Below are 22946 nucleotides of genomic sequence, written 5' to 3' on the forward strand. Positions count from 1 at the left end.
AGATCCAGACTGAACCGTACGCAATAAGTTTAAAACCTCTGTGTATTGTAAAGGATTAAACCGATCAAATCTGTCCTGCAGCTTACTCGCTTTGCTCTCGAGCTGAGTGGTCGCTCCCCTGCTTCGCTGGTAACTTGTGGTATCGTTGCTCCTCATTCACTTTATTCACTGCCTCATAATTGTTTCCTGCAGTCTGCCCTGCTTGCCGCTTGACTCGTTTAGCATTTTTAAAGCGCTATTGCTTATTTGACTGGTATTGCGCGTTTCTCCACAAGCGCTCCGCTGTGTGGTATCGTTGCTCCTCATTTACTTTATTCACTGCCTCATAATTGTTTCCTGCAGTCTGCCCTGCTTGCCGCTTGACTCGTTTAGCATTTTTAAAGCGCTATTGCTTATTTGACTGGTATTGCGCGTTTCTCCACAAGCGCTCCGCTCTGCTGACCCCCTCCGCCTCCATTTTGATTGTTGTGGTCGCCCTCTGGAGCCCGCCCCGCCTCCCAGCTGAGACGCCCTCCCACTAAGCACAAACAGCGCTCCGTTACCTGAACGCGCTGTGACTCGCTTTGCTCTCGAGCTGAGTGGTCGCTCCCCTGCTTCGCTGGTGACTTGTGGTATCGTTGCTCCTCATTCACTTTATTCACTGCCTCATAATTGTTTCCTGCATTCTGCCCTGCTTGCCGCTTGACTCGTTTAGCATTTTTAAAGCGCTATTGCTTATTTGACTGGTATTGCGCGTTTCTCCACAAGCGCTCCGCTCTGCTGACCCCTCCGCCTCCATTTTGATTGTTGTGGTCGCCCTCTGGAGCCCGCCCCGCCTCCCAGCTGAGACGCCCTCGCCCTCCACTCTCCATATATGACAGTAGTTCCCGCGCACAGCGACCGCGCCCAACCCGCGCCGAAGGTGCGCCAAAGGTAAGCCCGTCTACGCCCGTCTGCGCCTGGACCGCGCCCAGCGCCAGACCCCCTGCCCCTCGCGCTGCCCAGCCCTCCCGCATTACCTACGATGCCGCCACCCTCCTAGCCCTTAACCCCGGTCACGCCCCCAACTGCGTCCAAGCCGCTCCTGGACACACCCATGGACCTTTCTCTTGCTACTCCTGCAAATTCATCGGCACCGACAACATCTCCGCTACGACCACACCACAGATTCCCGGCCCCAACCACCTACAATGCATCCTTCTCAACACCCGATCGGTCCACAGGCACGCCATTGACCTATGGAATCTACTAGACACCATCTCTCCAGACGTCGCCTTCCTAACAGAAACATGGATGAACGCTTCCTCCGCCCCAGACATCACCATTGCCATCCCAGAAGACTATAAGATCACACGCAAGGACTGTACCGGCCACACAGGAGGAGGAATCGCTATCGTCCATAAAAAATCTATCCGCATCTCAACCAGCTCCGACGCCAACCTCGCCAACTCCGAACACCTTCACTTCCAGATTCACATCGACCCCAAGACCACACTCAGAGGCACCCTCCTCTACAGACCACCAGGACCCCGCGCAAAATTCAGTGAAGACATCACGGACTTCATCACTCCACACGCGCTCCCCTCCAAAGAGTACATCCTTCTGGGAGACCTCAACTTTCACCTTGAAAAGAACAACGACCGCAACACCACCACCCTCTTGGACAACCTCGCCAACCTCGGACTTAAACAACTGGTCACTTCCCCCACCCACATCGCAGGCCACACACTCGACCCCATCTTCTCCTCCAGCAAACATGTCTCCTTCAGCCATACTACGGATCTCCTCTGGACTGACCACAGCTGCGTTCACTTCACCTACAACAAGCCGAAACCCATCAACCACCTCCAACCAACTCTGCAAAGAAACTGGAACAAAATCACCAGCGACCAGATCTCCTCATCGCTCCTTCTAAACACCCCTGCCCACTCTTCTAACCCAGACCAAGCCGCCGCCAACTTCACCCTATGGTTATCCAACACCGCCGACACCTTAGCACCACTGAAAAAACGTCAAAGCAAACCTGGCAGCAAGAAGGCCTCATGGTTCAACGATGATCTTAAGAAGTCCAAGAAACTCTGCCGCTCCCTTGAAAAGGCCTGGAAAAAAGACCCAACCACCAGCACCAAGGACGCCTTCAAAAACGCCACCCGCATACACCACCAACTAATACGAAAGGCCAAGAAAACAGCATTCAAGGATCGACTAGACAACAACGCCCACAACAGCAAGGAACTTTTCAACATCGTCAAGGAATTTACCAATCCCTCAGCCAACTCCAACGACATCACCCCCTCTCAAGCCCTCTGCGACTCCCTAGCCTCATTCTTCCACAACAAAATTGCAGACAACCACAACAGCTTCGACAACCAACCCGGAGACCAACCCACCCAACCATATGATGAACATTCTCCCCCCTTGAACACCCATAACGACTGGAACCCAATCTCAACTGAGGACACCATCCGCCTGATGAACTCCATCCACTCAGGATCCCCCACAGACCCATGTCCTCACCACATCTTCAACAAAGCAGACTCCATCATAGCACCACACCTCCGAGACGTCATCAACTGCTCCTTCAACTCTGCCACCTTCCCGGAAAGCTGGAAACACGCCGAACTCACGCCCTTCTGAAAAAACCCACAGCGGACCCCACCGAACTCAAAAATTACCGCCCCATATCACTCCTCCCTTTCCCGGCCAAAGTCATCGAGAAAGCCGTCAACAACCAGCTCGCCGCTTTCCTCGAAGCCAACAAATCCCTCGACTCCTCACAATCTGGCTTCCGAGCAAAACACAGCACTGAGACCGCCCTCATCGCAGCAACAGACGACATTCGAACTCTACTGGACAATGGAGACACAGTCGCCCTCATCCTCCTCGACCTCTCCGCAGCCTTCGACACAGTCTGCCATAGCACCCTTCTACAACGCCTCAGAAACATCGGAATACAAGGAAAAGCACTTGAATGGATCACCTCGTTCCTCACCGGAAGAACCCAGAAAGTCCGCCTTCCACCATTCAAGTCCGAGGCCTCTGAAGTCATCTGTGGAGTACCACAAGGATCCTCACTCAGTCCCACCCTCTTCAACGTATACATGAGCCCCCTCGCGGCCATCGCACGCCAACACAACCTCAACATCATCTCTTACGCGGATGACACTCAACTGATCCTTTCTCTCACCAATGACCCCAACACCGCCAAAACTAACCTACACGAAGGAATGAAAGAAGTTGCCGAATGGATGAAACACAGCCGTCTGAAACTGAATTCAGATAAAACTGAAGTCCTCATCTTAGGTACATCCCCCTCTGCATGGGACGACTCTTGGTGGCCGGAAGCCCTTGGAAAAGCACCCATCCCGACAGACCACGCACGGAACCTAGGCGTTATCCTGGATTCTTCACTTTCAATGAACAGACTAGTCCGCGCCGTATCCTCATCCTGCTTCAACATTCTTCGCATGCTCAAAAAAACATTTCGTTGGATCCCCACCGAGACCAGTAAAACAGTCACCCATGCTCTGGTCACGAGCCGACTGGACTACGGAAACACCCTCTACGCAGGAACTACCGCTAAACTCCAGAAGAAACTCCAACGAATCCAAAACGCCTCAGCCAGGATCATATTAGACACATCTCTGGTCACCTGAGAGACCTCCACTGGCTACCCGTCAATAAGAGGATCACTTTCCGACTGCTTACCCACGCACACAAATCACTCTACGACATCGGACCAGAATGCCTCAACTCACGACTGTCCTTCTACACCCCCTCCCGCCAACTGCGTTCTTCCAACCAAGCCCTCGCCACTGTACCTCGCATCAACAAGACAACCATGGGAGGCAGATCCTTCTCATACCTGGCTGCTAAAACATGGAACTCACTCCCCACTTACCTTCGCCTCACCCAGAACCACCTAGCATTCAGAAAGCAACTTAAAACGTGGATATTTGACAAATAATCCTCTTCCCCTCCCTAAGCGCCTTGAGACCCTCTGGGTATGTAGTGCGCTATATAAATTATCTGACTTGACTAGATTTAAGACCAGTACTAGTTCCAGCTACCACCACCTCTCCTTGGTTTTTGGAAAAGGAGGAGAAAATCCCTTCCACCTTATTCTTTAAGGACGAAGCTAAAGACTCACACAAAGCCGCGCTGCTAGGAGTGCTTGGTTTAGTTGGGATCGTCAACCTAGTGATGGTCCTGAAGAGTTCTCTAGAGGAGGAATTTGCCCTCTCAATCTGCTCAGCAAAATAGGACTTTTTCGCCTCCACAATCAGTTGCTCATAAAGAAGAAGACTTCCTTTGTACTTTTCTTTATTGGTAGGACAGTAACCCATTCTCCAGACCCAACTTTGTTTTGTGTTTTTGCAGAAGGTCGGTGTACCAAGGTGCCGACGGCTGTGCTCTCCTAGGTGTAAAAAATTTGGTTGGCGCAAATTTATCACAGGCGCTCTCAATCCACCTTGTATACAATTCCTCTGCCGTAACAACTTTTGCAGAGAAACTAGGCACACTTGATGTCAAGAAATTCCCCATTTCCTCCCCATTTATATTTTTCCGGACCCTGACCGCAATCTTTTCCCTTGGTTTAACTGCAACTGGATTCCCGGCTTCCTGGCGGAGAGAGAAAAGAATGGCGGCATGATCGGACCATGAGAAGAGTAGCACTTTCCAGTAAATCCAAACCAGCACTGTTGGAAAAAAGGCCGTCTAGCATGTGCCTGGCTGAGTGCGTGGGACCCACTACCCTTTGGTCAAGTCCACTGTCCCCCAAAAGGCCAGTCAATCTTTCAGTATCCGTTTCTAGGGCATTCTCTAGGTAGAAATTAAAATCTCCCATGATCGTAAAGGTATTTGCACATAGCCCTGCCTCTAGCAGAGTGCCTAAGGAATCCAGAAACAAACCTCTGGGGCCTGGGGGCCGATAGATTAGAATCCCATTAAAGGTTTTGTGGGGAGAAAGTCGCACACTAATGGACAGTGCTTCACATGTGTCAATAGAGGCAATGGAGAATGAGGGCTCCAGGCTGTGATGGTAAATAACAGCCAGCCCTCCCCATCTTCCTAATGGACGGTCCAGGGTATAGCACAGGAAATTAGCAGGCATGACCTTCACAATGTCAGGGCCTGAGGTGTTATCTGTCCATGTCTCCGTGATAAAGGCCATCCTTATTTGATGGTCCTCCAACAGTAGACTACATTCCAGGCCATGTTTAACTAATGACCTGGCATTTAGTAGTAAACATTTCAGAGGGAGGACGGGTGTACAATGCTCCTGGCGGGCCCCTACTTTCCTCCTGGAAAAACAGCAGGGTTTTGCCAAAATCATGGGAAGGGGCAACCGAAGCTGGGACATAGGTCTGTGAGCTCGCCAGGCCCGACGCCTGGATCGAATCTACGACAGCATACTCCCCCCACCCCCGCCCCCCGGATCCAGGCCCCTAAGTACACTAGAAGAGTACGTTAACATACCTGATGATCCGGATCCTGGGGGGTTGGCCCTGAGCCCGCCCCGAGCGCGGACGGGTGCAGACGGGCTTGCCTTAGGTGTTCCTTCGGCGCGCCAGCGGCGCACCCGCTGCGCACGTCTGCGGCGCGGTCGCGGTAAACCCGAATTAAACACCATTCCTCAGTCTACCCGCCCAATCACGGCCCAGTTCCCGCCTCCTATCCCTCCAATCAGCAGCGCGCCTACTCGGTATCTGCAGGGAGTCAGGAAGGACGGCAACCAGAAGTGAACCCTCGATCCCGCTGAGATTTAGGCAAACATGAGCAGCAGTTTCAAAATTTTGCAGCAATCTGGCATTAAAACATTAAAAATAACAGCGTGACCTGGCGGGTATTAAACACAACCCGTACTTCAGGAGACGATTTACAACTTTGAACAATGCCCTTCGCACCCAAATGAGTAGATTTGCAACGTAATGGAGAACTCTGGGCATCCTGACCGTTTTCATCAGGGCCACCCGAGCCAAGATGGAAAGCTTCAGCGTCCTCCAGAATGCACAAATACCTCGGAGAGCCGGGAGTGCTCTCCTGAGGTTCGCCTTTTTTATATTGTCTGTGTGATAGATCCACCCCCCCAGATATTTATGAGTTCTCAGCTCCCTCTTGAGTCCAATATTTAACACCGCATCAGGGGGCTCTGTCAATCCTGGTGACACAGGGAAAGGCATGATTTACTCCAGTTTGATCGAAGGCCAGAATCACGACCAAACTCCTACAATAGGGTCACAACACCACGGAATACCCATGCCCCTCAATAACAGGAGCATATCGTCTGCATAAAGCGACACCACATGTTCCATATCATGTAGTGGGAACCCCCTTCCCCAGCCTCTCTTCTGCATCAAGCACGCAAATGGCTCAACCGCAAGTGCAAACAGCATGGGAGATAGGGGCAACCCTGCTGTGTAATACAACGAACCCCAAAGGAGTCTGAGATACACCTACAAGTGCGCACCCGTTCACTTATATGCATGTATAATAGCATGACCCACCAAGCCCATCCCTCTACCAGAGTCATCTGAATCATCACCGCCTGAAGTTAATTCCGCTGCAACAAGTCAAATGTCTTTCTTATGTCCACTGAGTACACCAGCGCCTCTGGAAAGTGAGCTACATCAGCCCCGTATAATACTTGGTAGAGTCGCCTACTATTGTGTGACGTGTTGCGGTTAGGTATAAATCCATTTTGGTCCATGTGCACCAAGGGTGCTTGATGAGTCTAGAGTCTGGTCTCTAGGACCTCACAAAGGATTTTATAGTTCAGGTTGAGCATCAACAAGGAGCAATACGCCATTACATCCGGGGCACCTCGTGGGTTTAGGGATATCGATGATGAGAGCCTCCTGGCTGTCTTTGGAAGGCCTCCATTATCCAATGCACCGGCATACATCTCAGCGGGGCCAAGTAGGCAGCGTATGCCTGACATGCGTTTTGCCACCTGGTAGGTTCTTTATGGCTGCTCTAATTACCTGTTACTTGATAAGGGCACCCAGCATCTCTTCCTCCTTGGGCCTCAGCCGCTGTAGAATCACTTGATTCAAGAATTAATGAAGTATCTCCCCTGCCTCCGGGGTGTCTGCTTTGTACAGTTCCTTATAATGGGTCATGCACACCACGCATATGTCTGTTTGAGAGTGAACCAGTTCTTCTGTCGGGGCAGTCAGCTGGATAATAGGCTTCTCCCGGTCTCCTGACTGTATGACCCTGGTCAGGAGCTTCCCAGCCTGTCCCCCCACTATATGCGCTGTATTAAAATACTCTCTCCGTTTTAGGGAGCCGAGCCTTCTCTGTATCTCCAAGTGCCTCTCTCAGGTTCTGGAGAGTCTCAGGACAGTGCTTCGTCTCATTTTCGAGGTAGCAGATCTTCCCCTCCCTCAGGTTCTGCTGTGCCTGCAACAAATGGTCCACCCCACTGACTGACCCAGGCAATGCCCGCATAAGTTGACATGTGTGGCCAGGTAGGTGTTGTTGGCAAAGTAATCCACAATAATATCCACCAGAGGGTCTCTGAATGTGGGCGCACTCAAATAATTAGGGTTGAGCTGCCAGATGGTTATAGGTGACAACCTCTTCTTCCAGTCCAGTCTGCAGGGGATAGTGGTCCGACTTGGTGCGTTTCAAGTAGTCTGCTAACCCAACTTGAACCGCAAGCTTCGCTGAGCACAATACAGTATCTAGACACAGATGCAAGTCATACATGTGGGAGTAAAGGGGGTATTCCCTCCGCCCTGGGTTGGGGTTCCTTCACACATCCCCTAGGGCCCAGTTATCTTGCAATGCACTGCTATTTTGGACTAGTCTCACCACTGGCGGGTCTGAAAAGGGGGGGAACGGACTGATTTAGTGCTGTGTCCACCACACCATTGTAATAACCCCCAGTAACATCGGTATACCCCAGTGACATGAGAGGACCCTGGAAAGCTCTGAAAAATAATGTGCTTGGCCCACGTTCTGGCCAAATATGCTTCCCATTAATAGCCGGAGCCCATTGAGCCTCCCCACTGAAATCGCATAGCCTCCCTCCCTGTCAATATATGTCTGTACAATCTCCAAGGAGTTCCTGGATGACCCAGATCAATGCTCCTCTGGAAAAGGCAGAATACTCTGTCACCACCACTAGGCACCTCCACCTTCTCTGCTGTTGGATAATCTCAAGGCCGGTCCAATGAATTTCCTGGAGAAGGGCCACATCGATATTTCTACATTTCAGAAAAGAACGTTTTTTATAACGTTTTTTGAGCGAGCCCATCCCTCGTACATTCCATGCGAGAAACGAATAGAGTATCGACGTCTCAATCATGATGGAATCAAGTGTTATGGTCCAGCGTGCCCCACCCGCCCCCTCCTCGGTAATCAATTTTATATCATTTTATTTATTGATTTCCATCAAGTTTAGAAACATCAATAGACATGACTGATATTGCATTAGTAACCACCCAGAAACAACTCCCCCCCGCCCCCCCTGTTGCCGCCCACCCACTCCAGAACTGATACAATAGTGACCAAGCAATGGAAACGTACACATGGCACATCAACATTAAACAATAACAGCAATAACCTAGTGCTTCGAAGACCCGGAAGTCAGCCTTTGGCATAGTCATAAGTAATCAGTTAATAAAGACTGTAGGGCAGAAAAGGCCCCCCATCAAGAAGCAGTGCGGAGGGCAGTTCACTGTCCAGGCTCACGAACTGGCCCTGACATACACAGTCATACTGAGTCTGGACAAGTTAGCAAGTATGCCGTTAGTGGGGTCCAGAAGTCCTTCGGACGTGATTTTTCAGGGAGTTCCTCCTGGTAAGTTTGTACCTGAGCTTTACAGTAGAAGAGACACCGAAGCCATTTTTTTTTGGTCGGAGTAACCTTCGCCCCCCAACATTGTGCCACAGCTCTCTTTGCAAACAGGGTAGACAGTGCGACTATTTGCCTGTTACAGGGCTTGAAACACTTTACATACTCTAGCAAGCAGAGTTCTGGGGTGCAGTGTACCGGTTCCTGGCGACATCCGTTAACATCTTTGCCACGTCCTCCCAGAAGACAGACACTCGCCCACACTGCCACGCCACATGCATGAAATCAGCATCTGCAATCCCACACCGCACACAATTAGCATTCTCTCGAAGACCATATCGAAAGAGCTGCAACGGGGTGTAATATAAATGGTGCAGATACTTAAAATGTATTATTCTCAGGTTGCAGTTAGCTGTCAGACGGCCAGTAAGCGTACAGCAGGCAAGCCACACATCCGGGGTGAAAGCATCCCCCAATACTCCCTGCCACTTCACAAACGAGGGGTGATCCTGCTGCTCTCGCTCCTGCAGCAATGCATTATACAGTCCAGTGATTAAGCCTTGACACTCCTCCCTCGCCAGTATGGCTTGTAAAGCCCTTAAATTAGTGGGTTCAGTCGGGTAGTCTGGATACGCAGCCTTAATGACCTCTCTCACTCGCACATATGTAAAGCCGAACAGAAAACCGCTGTTCGCACCCTTTTGCACCTCTTGCAGGGATTTGAATCGGCCCTTCTCATAGAGATCCAAAGTCGCTTGATCCCGCCTCAGCCAAGTCGCCTAGGGCACGCTTTTCTCGCACAGCCGATAAGTCCGGATGCGACGCCAAGGGCAGCGACGGGGCGTAGAGGTCCGTTAGATGGGCTCTGTCTGCCAGTTGCCGCCAAGCCCAAGCCGTACAATGGACAAGGTTGATCTCAGTCCGGGGACCCCCTGTGCCACCCGACAGAGTTGCTGCCTGCACCACCATTGCGAGCACTGCATCCACCTCTATAGCCACATGTGGCTGAAACCGCTGCGGAAAGTGCCAATAATGAGCGAACTAAGCCTGGGCACAGAGATAATAGAGTCCGAAATCCGGATCCTCAAAGCCTCCCCGCTCAAACGGTTGCACCAGAAGATCCCACCTGCACCGGGACTTTTTCCCGCCCCACACAAAAGTCGTGATCGCGGACTGGAGGGTCTTGAAGAGTGCCATGTTCAGTTTAATAGGGATATTAACCCGTTTAGCGCGTCGAACATTCCGCCCCAGTGCGGACGTTCGATTGCGCTAACGGGATTCGGACGTCCAACGGTCGTGCGCAGCACCAGCGAGGTAGTGCACGCGACGACCGTTGGACGTTCGAAGCACGGAAGGGGTTAATGAAGAAGTATAATAATTTTGGGAGAAAGGTCATTTTTACAATTGCAATTCGTCCACTAGCGAAAGGGGTAGATGGGCCCATCTCTCAGCTCTCTCAGTGATGCACGTGATCGCCCACCCATAGTTCTCCGAAATCATCACTTCCGGGTCCCTATGAACCCAAACCCCCAAGTATTTTACAGGGTCTGAAGTCCAGGTTAACGGGAATTCCAAGGCAATCTCCTTCATGTGTGCGGTAAGGGGGAAGACCACCGACTTCGACCAATTGATTCCCAGGCCTGAAAAACGCTCAAACTTGATGTATTCCCTAAGTAATTCAGGCAGATACACTTCTGGCTCCCGTACATAAAGCAACATGTCGTCCGCGTATAGTGAGACTACCAGTGGTCGCTGACGAAATCGTAACGCAGCTGCCCCATGTAATTGCCTAAGCTTACAGGCGATCAATGGCAAGGGAAAATAACTTAGGGGACAGTGGGCATCCCTGTCTTGTGCCGCCCCTAATCAGGATCTGAGTGGACACCCACCCATTCACGCGCACCCTGGCTACTGGCTCGTCGTATTGCACCCTGATCCATTGTAAAAAGAAGGGGGGAAAGCCCATCCGAAGCAGAACTGCGAACATGTACGGCCATTGTAAAGAATCAAAACCTTTCGCTGCATCGAGCAGTACAGCCACAGCTTTCGGGATCAAAATAATGTAAAGTGAAGAAAATAGTTCGGAGATTGTGCGTTGTGGAGCACGCTGTGACAAAGCCAGATTGGTCGGGTAAGACCAAGAGAGGAACCAACCGCTGCATCCAAGTTGCAATCATTTTTGCAAAGGTTTTTGCATCAATATTTATAATTGAGAGCGGCCTATACGATTCGCATTTATTCAGAGCTTTGTCAGGTTTCAACAAGGTCACTAATAGGGCCATATAAAATTCACTGGGCAGACAATCCATTACGGCGCCTTGCAAGTCGGTAGCGACATTACAGCCATCTTAACATCCTCCTCATCAAACGGTAACATCAAGTACTCCTGGTGCGTATTAGATAACCAGCCCAATGCTACATCATCTACATATGTGTTAATCTCCTCAGGGAGAGAGATTCGTCTTGGCGGCATATAACAGAGTATAAAATTGTACAATGGTGTCACTGATTTCAGAGGTGGAGTAGTGGGGTTCGCCGTCGTAATCTAGCATTTCCGCAATGTGTTCCTGGATCCTAGATGCAGCCAACGTTTGCGCCAAAGACCTACTCGGGTGCCCCCCCCTCTCCATAATATCTAGCTATCTATCTTGCGACAGGCACAATGGAGTCGTTTCTGATCCACAGTTTCGCCATGCTCCGTAACAAGCGACCGAATGTCTGCCAGTGCTGCCGGAGATGGATTAAGTTTGTATTCTCGCTTGAGTGCAGAGATATCGGAGGCCAGCTTTTTTATGCGGCGCCGGATATCCCGCAGCACTCCCGCCTGGGCTCCAATACACGCCCCTCTGATAGTAACCTTAAAGGCTTCCCACAGCATCCCTGCGCTGTTGACAGTGCCTTCATTTTCACGGAAAAAGTTATCAATCGCCTCATTGACAGTATGTTTAAATACCGGATCAGCCAATTCCAATACTAGTCTACTGTAAGGTGGTATCCAGCTTGGGGAAGTAGTCGTAATGGCTGATATAGGCGCTGCACCACCGCTGACTCCCCTCTATACATGCCGTGTATGGACAGATGTACCAGGAGCTGGCCTACTCCTGTGGAGTGTGAGTTAAGTCCTCTACAGCTGTCACTGAGCAATATCAGGGGCAATTCGCAAGGGAGCCCTCTCCCTCTGCTGTTACCCCCAAGGCATAATCAAATCAATAAATCAATCAATCAAAGCATTTATATAGCGCACTACTCACCCAGAGGGTCTCAAGGCGCTAGGGGGGGGGGGGGTGGTCCGCTACTGCTAGAACAGCCAGGTCTTGAGTTGTTTCCTGAAGGCGAGGTGGTCCTGTGTCAGGCGGAGGTGGGTCGGGAGGGAGTTCCAAGTTTTGGCGGCGAGGTAGGAGAAGGACCGCCCCCCTGTGGTGACTCTTCGGATGCGGGGGACGGCGGCGAGGGCGTGGCCTGTCGATCGAAGCTGGCGTTTGGGAGCGTAGAAGTTGAGGCAGCTGTTGAGGTATCCTGGGCCTTGGTTGTGTAGGGCTTTGTGTGCGTGGGTGAGGAGACGGAAGGTGATTCTCTTGTTGACCGGGAGCCAGTGCAGGTCTCTCAGGTGTCCGGAGATGTGGCTTCGATGGGGGATGCCCAGGATGAGTCGTGCTGAGGCGTTCTGGATCCGCTGGAGTCTCTTCTGGAGTTTGGCAGGGGTTCCGGCGTAGAGGGAGTTGCCGTAGTCCAGACGGCTGGTGACGAGGGCCTGGGTGACCGTCTTCCTGGTCTCGGTGGGGATCCACCGGAAGATCTTACGTAGCATGCGCAGGATGTTGAAGCACGACGAGGAGACGGCGTTGACTTGTCTGGTCATGGAGAGGGAGGAGTCCAGGATGAAGCCCAGGTTGCGTGCGTGGTCTGTTGGTTTGGGTGCGCTGCCTAGGGCGGGGGGCCACCCGGAGTCGTCCCAGGCGGAGGGTGAAGATCCCAGGATGAGGACCTCAGTCTTGTCCGAGTTCAGTTTCAGGCGGCTGTTCTTCATCCATTCGGCTACCTCTTTCATCCCTTCGTGAAGGTTGGCTCTGGCGGTGGCGGGGTCGTTGGTGAGGGAGAGGACCAGCTGGGTGTCGTCGGCGTAGGAGATTATGTTGAGGTTGTGCTGGCGTGCGATGTCTGCGAGGGGGCTCATGTAGACGTTGAAGAGGGTTGGACTAAGCGAGGAGCCTTGAGGAACGCCGCAGATGGCATATTGTAGTTCAGGTGTGGAGACCAGCCAACAAGAGAGGCCACCCCCATGTTATAGGTCATCCGCCGTCCTAAGCATGATTTGGGGGCACTCAGTGAATTCCTCCATTGCAGCATCTGGGTCTATATGGTCAGAAGAGGCTGTTGTGTTTCTGTCATTTGTGGTTCTCCTCGGCAACGTCCCCATGTAAGAGGTAGCCTCAAGTGCTGCTGCTCTCTCCTCTGTGCCTTCTTTCTGGTTCGGTCATGTAATCCTGTTGGCTTCGCTGTGTGTCCGGTGGCAGCGTCTCAGTCACGCTGTGCTCCTGCCCTGTTCTCGGTTTATTCCAGCAGTGTAGGATTGTTGCCAATCACATACCAGCTGCGGCTCAACAAAGAATAGGGATTTAACATACAGCAGGACTCTGAGGAGGGCAGAGAACTAAAGCATGTACTTAATTCCAGTGTCCCTCAGCTCTCTTTTAACGGCAAGGAAGGAGGCACGTCTTTGCTGGACTTGCATAGTATAGTCATGAAAAATAGCCACCAAGGCCTGTCCTATTGGAAAATTGCACACCTCCAGGGCTTTCTGCACTATCAAACCTCTGTTCCTGTAATTCAACAAACAAGCTACCACAGGTCTAGGGGCTCCAGGCGACGGAGGTCTTGCAGAGATCCTGTGTGCTCCCTCTAGGGCAAAAAAAATAAAGTGATAGTCCCTGTGGAGCAACCTTATTCAATAACCATCTCTCAAAAAAAGTCATGTCTGTTCCGTTCGTCTTCTCCAGTACACCCACTATCTGGATGTTGTTGCTGCGTCCCTCTGCATGCCTGTTCATCAACTCCATAGGGATAAGCAGGTCAGTCACCTTGGTCTGAAGGCCTTTGACTGTGGGGCCCACCTCCTCTAGGGTGTTGTTGCGTTTTACCTTATCTGCTAACTTACAATGTTCATCTTAGAGTATACCGAGTTTGTTAACACACCTTCTCAATTTTCCCTCCCAACACTTCTCGTGAGGCATTCACTACGTTCAGGATTAGGTCCAGCTTGACTGATGAACCCCGTAGGCAGGCGGGGTTCCACCTTCAGCGCCGCGACCAGGCACTCAACCATCAATGTATCCTTGCTTCCTTTGGTGTGCCCCGATGGTAGACCCTCTACCGTCAGTCACCTTCATCCACCAGGGTGGCGCAGACAGGCCCAGAGGTAGTGTTTCGCTCCAAGGCCGTTGGGATATCGTGATACTTTGAGGGCTGAGTAGTGAGAGGATCTCTAGGGGGCATCCTCTCTCATCAATTGCTCAGGGGGCCGCAGGGTTATGCCACAAGAAATGCTGTTGCTCCTCAGCACCCTCGGCTATCACTGACTCCCGCACAGAATGCTCCCTGATTTTCAGGCGGGCCCTTAAGGTCCACCCACACGATGGGCACGACCAAGCCCTTGGCCACTGCACCCCACAGCTTTACCAGTCCTCCACCATTTGTAGGATGGCATAGAATCACCCAGCAGCCATATCCAACCTGTCCCAGAGGGATGTCACCAAACTGCAGCCTGCTGGGATCCCTCACTTCCACTGCTGCCTCTTCCCAGTCTACGGGCGCCTGGTCAGGCAGCCACATTCAAGGTCGCAGCAGCGCCGCACTCGCTATCTTGTTTCAAAAGCGATGGTGGTCTTCATGCTTTTCCCTGACCCCACATGGGGTCCCCCAGCCCGTTTTGCTGTCCACGCCAACCACTTGGATGGCAATGAGGCATTACACAGACCTTGCTCCTAATGGGGATCTGGGGGGCAGGGGACCAAAGGGAGGTCAGCCCTCCGGGGGTTTTTGGGGGAAGTGGTGCAGTCCAGAGGACTGCACAAGGCCTATCTTTGGGCTATGTTGGTAGCCCAACATATATACAGGCTGCCATTCTGGGACCCAGCCACCATTTTATCGTGGTTGCACGGTGACTGCTTCCCTGTCAGGAGCTTTTTAGGGTATTTTGTGGAGCTTTTGTGGAATTAGTGTCGCTGTTCAAGGCATAGAAAAATAACACAGATGGCGATGGCGGATAAAGTAGCACAGGCTATGCCCCTGATTGAGGGGACCGGGCGCCTCAATTTCCTGTGTTGAGGAAGCCCGACCCAGCGGGAGGCGGGCATCGCGCATGAGAGCCCGTGGTGTTGCGGCGGCAGTGCTGGCTTGCGCATCTGAGCGCAGGTCGCGGCCCAGTGAGACCGCGCCGGAAAGTAGAAGGGGGCCACTCTCGGGCTAGGAGAACGCCAGAGCAGGAAATGGAATATGCACAGCCACAGCCCCCAGCCAGGACTGTTAGCTCACCCGGCTACGCTCGGGGGACAGAGCCAAGAAATACTGAGGGTGGAGAACACGGGCGAAGGCGCCTGGGATAGCCCAGAGGCCTCGCAGGGGCTTGAGCTGGTGCAGCAGGGCGAGTCCTCTCAGAAAGTGAAGGAGGCCTCGCAGAGAGAACAAGCTTTGGCATAGCCAATAGGTCTCGCTTTTGAGACCTTTACAGTATTTAGTTATGCAGCACAATATCCTTGGTGCAACAACATCAACTGTTGCATGGCTAAACCCAAAAGCGAGACTTATTGGCTATGCCAATGCTTGTCTACGGTTGCTTCGCCGACTTTGCCCTGCTTGGCAAGCCTTGCTGCTCGGAAGTAAAACCAGGGCAAGCCTAGCCAGAAGAACTTTCAGAGCGGAACCGAAAACGAGCCAAGCTCAGATTCTGTTGGGTATTGTGTACTGTGTGTATAGACGTTCACTTATATTGCATTTATAACACACACAGACGTGTATAACCAGCATATGTATATTACTAAACATTGTTGGAACTCCTTGCTGTTTAGTCAGTGAGCACGATTGTCAAGATTTTATTAAACGTAGTCTTTTCCGCATAAATGCATAGGTAACAGGACAACTTGAGATGTGTGAGCCAATATTCATTAACAAGCATTGGCCGCGAACAGCAAAGCGGCCGCGAAAGTGAAAGTGATCGCGATCAAGCCCGGCGAGCGATGCGCTTAATGAGCATGACGAGGAAAGCCATATGGCGCCTCTGCTCGTAAGCGCCCACTCGCACACATGCACGCAAGCTGTAGGCCGGCCATGGTAGTATTTTTTTAAGCCCTTACTAAAAGTCTCCTCAGATCAGCGCATGCTCTGGGTCAGGCGAGACCTAAAAAAGAGGCAAAGCTGACATGCAAACACACGTAGTGGGAGGGTGGGGTCCATGGGGGAGGTGGAGTGGGGGGGGGAATGCAGGGGGAAGGGAGACGAGCAGGCTGCAGGGAGGGGGAGAGGAGGTTGGAAGAGAAAATAAGGAAGCTGAGGAGGAGTAGGCTTCAAGAGCAGGCTTATTTCAGGCAGGTATGTCAGCAACTGATAGCTGAGGGTACAGGGGCAGACGTGGGTGAGCAGCAGGTAGGGGGCCAGGTTCCATGCATACAGGAGGTAGACTGGGACAAGGATGCATGGCTGTGCAGGGGCCAGGACAACGTTGAACAAGGGAATTCAGGAGGGGCTTTATGGGGCTCAGGGGGAGCACAGTCAGAAGCCGCAGGGGAAACCCCTTCCATTAGGTGCTTTAGAGCGCTTAAGTTGGGGTGACGGAGAAGGGGAAGAACAGGGCGTGGGGGAAGGAAAATCCAAGTTGGGTAGTGCTGCCAGCATCTGGTCAGTCAAGCCACCTGCGAAAGTATGCACGAGAGCGAGTGGGATGAAGGGGGCAGGTGAAGGGGGAGAGCTGAGGATGCGGGGCAGTGTGTAAGGAGAAGGTGAAGCTAGGTGAGTAGGCTGGGTTAGGTCTCTGGGACACAGCGCCCGCCCGGTAGTTGGGTAGGAGACAGGGTGGTAGAACCCTGAGTTTGGGGGGCCTGGTTACCAGCACACCGAATCACATGTCTCTTTTGCGGGTTGGAGCACGGTGTGGGTGAGCCAGACTGAGGAGCGCTCGGCACGGCTTAACGGGCCCAAGGGGAATAAACAGCAGGGCCCGTGCGTCTAGCTGGAATACAGCCCCGGCTGTGCAGCAAGCGGAGGGATTTGGGGTATACTCCGCCAGGATGGGTTACTGGACTATGAGTCCTGCTTCGATCCTGCTGCGATCATGGGAAGGGAACGGTATGTTCCCCTCAGAAAGCTTTTCAGGAGACATTACCGATGTGGAATGTGCATATGTGCGGGATTAGTTTATGGACGAGGGGCATAGGCAGTCAGGGGCCCAGTTCGAGCAGCCACTGCTGGATTATGATGAAGAGAGCTTGGAGGGAGAGCAGCGGGAAGAGAGCGAACCCAGGGAAGAAGTGGTGCAGTGGCAGGAGGAGGGTGCAGTTGGAGGGTCTGCTAATCAATTTGCACCTAATATCTTGCAGGACACAAGGGCCCAGTCATAGGTGGCAAGACCACACAGGAATCGGCCGTAACAGACGTTGGTGAAGCAGAAGGCCCCCCGGGCAGGTACGGACCTTGGCGCCAGGTAAGGAGGTGCACATTGCCAGCTGGAGGCAGCTGGGTAACAAATTCAGGAGGCAACAACATGGGGGTAGGCCCGCAAGACATGGGTGTCTGTGGGGGTCAGGCTACAGAGCCCATGGACAATTTAGAGGCCCACTCATGAATGCTATCTGTGGGAGTTGCCACTAGGTAATCTCAGGATAGTGGGAGGCCTGCTTCAGGACGGGACTCTACATGCTGGACACTTGTGTTGGTAGGGAGGACCACCCAGTGCGCATGGACAAAGACGAAGCAGTGTAAAAACGGAGTGACCAAGAGAAGAAGGACGTAGGCATAACAGGGGTAGGGAAAGTGGTGACTGACGGGATGAAAGAGGTAGGCCTAGAAAAGTTTCCGCTAGCAAACGACAACCAGCACAGTGACAAATTTGAGAGCAAGGAGGTGAGATTCAAGAAATTGCCATACATGGGCACTTCCAAACCATTGGGGGCCTATCTTATGCAGTAGACCAAACAACAGATTTGGAATGAAGAATATGTTGAGATGTTGAAACTCTTGCAAAGAGAACTGAGGTCAAAAAAGTGCTCTAAGGAAGAGGAGCTGTCCAAGCGCCTGAGGGTGCCGGTGACAATAGAGTATTGGACGGCTGCATTCCTCATTTATGCAAGCGTTTACAGGGAAAATGTTCCTAGAGAGGTCAGTGGTGCTTTTCAAATACATACATTTAATTAGGAAGGCACAGTTCAATTACAGGTGTTATGCTTGCACCCAGTACGACAAAAAGTTCAGGGTAAGGTCAGCAGTGGACCAAGATATGCTAATAGGGGGAGCTGGACACAAATCTGTGACAGCAGACGATGGGCCTGGCAAAGTTTGGCAAATACGTTTTTATGGCTAGCAGTTTGCGCATTGTATACAAGCTCTCTAAGAGGTGCCCCACCCAGCGAGGGGAGAAAAGGACCACAAAAAGCCACCAGGGGAACCAGGGTAGGCTTGCTGGGACTACAAGGGCCTGTGCACCAGGGAGCTGAGAAAGTTTCGGCACAAATGCTCGAAATGTGCAGGCAGGCACCCATTGGTTGTCCTCTTCAGCACAGGGAAAACCGCACTGTCCCAGGTGGTTGGTCAGGTCAGGGGCAGCAGTACGGGCAGGAAAGGGGGCACTGGGACCTGGAGGGAAGGGCTCAGACGCCCATTCAACTGGATGGACTCACATTATGGCTTTCCAGATATTCCAAGACTGAAGAGGCTAAGTTACTACCGAAGAAGGAACCTGGTCAGTATCGCCTGATACAGCACCTCTCGTGGCTAGAAGGCCAGTATGTTAATGACTTTATTCCAAAAGAGCAAGGCTCAGTAACATACTCTCAGTGGACGTGGCCCTAACCTTGGTGGAGAAGGTTGGACAGGAGACACTGATGGCTAAGACCAACATTAAGTCTGCCTTACGTCTGTGCCGCTACACCCTGCGGACTTTCAGCTGCTAGGCATACATTTTGAGGGCCAGTGGTTCAAGGACAAGACACTTCCCATGGGATATTCCATCTCGTCTGCATTGTTTGATGTTTTACCACGTTTCTTCAGTATTGTTCATTTGGCACAAGGATATGACGTACTACTTGGATGAATTCCTTTTTGTAGGGGCCTCGGGTTCTGGAGAATGCCAGCGGTAGCAAGAGAATTTTCAGGAGTTGACGACTGACTTAGGTGTTCTCTTGGCCCCAGAGAAGATGACGGATTCTAGTACAGGTCTGACTTTGGGGTATTGAGATTGATTCCATGGTAATGGAGAAGAAGGGTGGCATGCTTGCCCTGTTAATTACCATGCTGGGCAAACAGAAAGTGACAGTGAAGGAGGTGAGGGTATTGCTGGGCCATCTGAACTTCGCCTGTAGAGTGGTGAGAGCAGGGAGGACTTTCTGTAGACGATTAGAATTGTCCATGTTAGATCTGCCTTTACTTCACCATCATGTCAGCTTGTCGGCAGGGTTCAACGAGGATCTAATGATGTGGAAGGCTTTATTAGTCATTTAAACGGGATTCCATTGACTTCCTTAACAGACTCTGAATGGGATGCAAAGATATTTTCTGATGCGGTGAGAGGTTGTGGCTTTGGCATTTATTGGGAAGGCAGATGGTGAACAGAGGAGCAGCCAGGAACGTGGAGGACAGGGAAGTGCAGCATCGCCTTTTTGGAATTATTTCCTCTGGTAGTGGGTGTCCTGCTCTGGGGGCGTCAGCTGGCGCACCAGAGAGTTCTTTTGCACATTGATAATATGTCAGTAGTACAAGTAGTAAACAGGCAGTTCGCCAGGGAGCCACAATTGTGGGAGCTGCAGCGTATATTTGTGAACTGCTTACGAGTTGACATAACCTTTAGAGCACGAAACGTCCCCGGTGTGGATTCTTTGTCTCATTCACAGTGGGGGAGGTTGCATGGGTTGGCCACAGAGGAGGATACGGAGAAGACATGCATGCAGCAGGAGCTGTGGTAGGTAGGAAAGAGACAATGCTACAATTGGTAGCCGAGTCTTTAGCCCGTTCTACGAGGCGGGCTTACCTGCAGGCCTAGGCGGAGTTCTTAGTGGGGGTGCCAGGAAGAGGAATAGAGAGTGTGAGAGGGTGGAAGATGTCATACAATTCATTTCAGCCCTAATAGAAAGAGGAGAGTCTAGTGGGACCATTGCATGGAAATTGTCGGGCATCGCCTTCATGGGCAAGCTGTTATGGGGATATCCCCTCTGCTGAGGAACTGGGGAAGAGAATGATGGAGGGATGGGAAAGAAAATCTGGGCCTGGGGGAAGGGTACGCCGGCCTTTGACATTGGAGATCTTGGCTAAAATCACCTGCTCCCTCCAGATAGTGTGAGTGGGACACAGTGAATCAGTTCTGTTTTCAACCATCATGACCTGGATGTTTTTTTGGGGCTTTCCGAGTCTTGGACCTAATGGGTTGAAAAAACAGTGGGGACTGCTATGGGACGATGTGCTTTTCAAAGAGGATGGGGTACATGTGTGGCTTAATAAGTCCAAGACAGATCAAAGGAGGGAGGGGAAAATGTGCTTTCAAGGAATTATCCCTCAGTGGACCCTTGTCTGGTCAGATGGGCGGAGACTTTGCTGTTCTGGCGGACATTGGGGGGAGGGTTTTAAAAAACAATGATGGCAAGCCGGTGTCTGCCTTCTAGCTGCTGGCTGTTTTCCGTAAGGCACTGGAGTTGTGGGCCTGGATCCAATCAAGTTTTTGACTCATTCTTTCAGGATCGGGGCAGCAACGGAACCGAGTAGGTGGGGCGGGTTCCCAGGACCATCAAGGAGATGGATAGATAGTCTTCAGGTTGCTTTCGTAGTTACATCAGGGGGGAGGTAGATGGTGGCGATTAATGTCCGGGTTGTCAACTTTGTTTCCTGTGCAGGTTTTGTTCCTGGGCCGCAGTTGCCGGGGATGAAGATATGGATTGTGGGCCACTCCTTCGTGAAGTGGGCGTAGCGGAAAGCTAGAGCAACCAGTCATGGGTCAAATGTAGGTTTCAATAAGGGGTTATCTTTTATCTCTTAAGTATGAAAAGGGGGGATGCGTTGGAAAGAACTCAATCCATGTTTAAATAAAGTCTCAGTGGTAGGGAAATGCCCGGATGTACTTGTAATCCATTTAGGGGAAAAATATTTGGTAGTGCAGAAAGGCTTGGTGCTTATCAAGAGCATGAAGGAGGACCTAGGCATGGGCAGGCTGCGAAATAATATGGACGGATTTTATTCCCAGGAAGGTATGGCGCTGGGAGGTGAAACCGTCCACCATTGACAAAGCTAGAAGGTATTAAAATAAGGAGATGCAAGCTTTTTACAAGGACAATGGGTTGGGTAGGATTGATCGTCCTGAACTTCGGTATGAGGACTTTTAATTCTTTAGAGGGGATGGGGTACATTTGTCGTCCACAGGGATGGAACTATACTTACTCCAGATGAAGTTGACGTTGGCCAAGGCATTTGGCACCAAATAATCTGGGACATTTCCCAACAGGCACAGCAAAAGCTGGGAGGATGGGGGTCCCCCCTCCTGGGTGGGCTAAAAAGTTTCCAATGATTTACCAAAGTTTATTGAACGGGTAGGAAGTTCACGCCTGACATTGGAAGTTCAAGGTTAGGTCGTAAGTTTAATGAGGTTTAAAGGGTAGTTGAGGTAGGAAGAGGGAACAGATTTTAGAGGTCCCACTCACAGCTGAGCAGCTCGGATGCAAGTATGGTATTGAGGTTTGAACTTGTTATGGGGAGGGTTAATTTAGGAGCGTGCGTAGTTTATCATAGGTGACAAAAGATGTATAGTTTTGTAAGGCAAAGGGCCAGGTTATGGTCTAATGTGCAACGGTTTCAAAAAGCTGCTTTTTTTCACACAACCATGGTGTCAGTGGTCTGTGCTACCTCTCTTCCCCAAAGGGCAGGATTACTGGGGAGTCCCGCGGTGGAGCTGGAGCTCTAAAGTATGCGGCCATCTTGCGCACCACTCGCCACCTTCCCTGTAATAAGGCTGCATACTGATGCACTTTTTTTTGTAACTAAAAGTTTCAAACTGTTGGGTTCAAAAATGTGACTTTTGAAATTGACAAAACTCGATCTTTCAAATAAGATTCACCTGGTCAAATAACCTCCTGCTCCAAAATCGGAACCTTAACTCAAATGGCGACAATCTCTTCTACACTTCTAATCCAATTGTCAGGTAAATCTACAAATGAACTCTTCTTTAGTCTATCCTGTATCCTATTCGATGGAGACACAAACGCTCTGAAGCTTTCCACAGGCAGTCCAAACATCAACTAACAGGTCCTCACCATCAATAAGTACAATGGTGAGATTATCTACGTTAATGGCATAACTAATAAAACGACCACAGTGGTCAAACTTGGAGACTCGCTTCCTGGCTCACTAACCTCCCTGAGCTGGCTCCAGTAACTTTCACATCCTTACCACAGCACTATATAAAGCCATGTGTTAACAACAGCATCATTAGAAATAATAGCACAGTCCAATCTGCACCTCGTTCTTCCCCACAAGGGAAATGATCAATACACCATAGTAACTGGATACCTAGGTGTGAGGTAACAAAACAATAGGTATATAATATATGGTAATCAGGCTGTGCTCTGCTCCACATCCTAACTCTTATGTTCTCTGGTGGCCTTCTGGAATTCTAGATTCACCACAAAACATAGCACAGGCATAAATATATGTCAATTGTTGACAACCCTCCCCCACGCTTCCTTGTTCTTTGACCACCTTCCAGCTAACTTCAACATTATCAGCAAAACCAAAGATGGTTGGAGAGGTGATGGATTATCTATTGTGTTGTCAGAGTTTATCTCCAGCAAAGACATTGAATACTTATGTCTTTGCTGTTATTGTCAAGAGCATCTTCCAGACGGTTTTGATTTTACCACAGCCTCCTTGAGCGGGGACCAGGATGAACAAATCATCAACATGTAGCAAGAGTTCAAAG

At 51.1% G+C, this 22946-nt stretch overlaps 1 protein-coding gene across 1 annotated transcript in view; it reads right to left on the bottom strand.

Moving 5' to 3' along the window:
* PSME1 (proteasome activator subunit 1) overlaps positions 1 to 22946 on the bottom strand; it is a 185505-nt gene that overhangs the window by 47900 nt on the left and 114659 nt on the right. The gene's annotated exons all lie outside the window — the stretch shown is intronic.

This window comes from Lissotriton vulgaris, chromosome 5, assembly GCF_964263255.1.
Source record: "Lissotriton vulgaris chromosome 5, aLisVul1.2, whole genome shotgun sequence".
Classification (NCBI taxonomy): domain Eukaryota; kingdom Metazoa; phylum Chordata; class Amphibia; order Caudata; family Salamandridae; genus Lissotriton; species Lissotriton vulgaris.